This window comes from Aplysia californica, unplaced genomic scaffold (assembly GCF_000002075.1).
Source record: "Aplysia californica isolate F4 #8 unplaced genomic scaffold, AplCal3.0 scaffold00396, whole genome shotgun sequence".
Taxonomy (NCBI): domain Eukaryota; kingdom Metazoa; phylum Mollusca; class Gastropoda; order Aplysiida; family Aplysiidae; genus Aplysia; species Aplysia californica.
This window is the reverse complement of record NW_004797666.1, coordinates 450,145-451,315: the sequence shown is the minus strand read 5'-3', so window position 1 is coordinate 451,315 and position 1,171 is coordinate 450,145. Positions and strand designations below refer to the sequence as shown.

At 43.0% G+C, this 1,171-nt stretch overlaps 1 protein-coding gene across 1 annotated transcript in view; it reads left to right on the top strand.

Moving 5' to 3' along the window:
* The first annotated feature begins 989 nt into the window (after positions 1 to 989).
* Positions 990 to 1,171, top strand: part of LOC101863041 (metabotropic glutamate receptor 3) — a 61,082-nt gene continuing 60,900 nt past the window's right edge. The window contains exon 1 of the mRNA XM_005103912.3: positions 990 to 1,085. The gene's annotated coding sequence lies outside the window, so the exon portion shown is untranslated. The remainder of the gene's footprint in view (positions 1,086 to 1,171) is intronic.

Below are 1,171 nucleotides of genomic sequence, written 5' to 3'. Positions count from 1 at the left end.
CGTTGGTCAGTTTTTGGGCATGGGAGACGGGGGAGCTATTGGTTTCATCTAAACGCTTGTTCAGTATTTTTACTTTGCTTTCAACGAAGAAAATGCCCTTCTATCTTGAACAGAAGTCTATATTTTTTTGCGATTACGGAGGTAGGGGGTCGCCCGGTTTTGGATGCGAAATATGCGAGAGAAAACGGCTGCCAAGTTTGTTGACTTGCAAAGCTTGAGAGTTCTTGGAGACTGCAAAATTACATTTCTTGTGCCTTTGATCAACGTTTTTCAGTAAAATCCACACAAAATGTGCTTTATAAAAGGGCATAAGATCCGCTGAGACCAACAAAAAAAAACCAAGGGAAATTGATAAAAATTGCCCGAGGCACGGAAAAATGCCTGTTTCCCTGATTTCGTTATTTTGACGGACGCCTGATTTCACCACGTTGCCTCGCATATTTCTTCGGCAGACACAGCATCTGTAACAATGACGGTCTCAGTTTGTAAACAATTCGGGAGATCCTCATTAGCACCGTAAGGATATCTTAGGTAGCAGCTGTGTCTTAGCATGTGTGGGTGATGTAACACAGCCATGACGGACAGCTGCTGCTGCCTCGCGTGATCCTGCTTCATACAATCATGGAGCTCCGTCACGTACTCAAAGAAAGGGATCTTTATAATAAAAATTATACCCTTGTTCGCGTGCCCACGTGTTTGTATTTCTGTTTGTGTGTGTGTTTGTGTGTGTGTGGGGGGGGGGGGCATGTGTTTTCGTGTATTAGCGTTTGTGAGAGAGAGACAGAGAGAGAGACAGAGAGAGAGACAGAGAGAGAGAGACAGAGAGAGGGAAAGAGAGAGAGGAAGACAACGAGTTGAGAGAGAGAGAGAGACTGTTCTGCATGTAAATAATAAATACAGGTAATTATAAATCAATAGAACGCATCTAATCATTGAAGCCTGTCGCTTTTATTATAGACGTAATGCTACTTTTTGTTGGAATTTGCAGGTGGAACTAAAGAAGCCTAAAAGATCTGGAGCTTAAAAGGTCTGGAGCGAGAGACAAAAGCAAAGACGTGTGTACAGCTCACAAGGAAAAGACATGCGTGAGTTCAAAATTCTTGCACTTAACGTCCAGTTTTCAAAAAATCTCGTGTAGTTTTACATGTGCAAGAGCGCAAGAAACACCCCC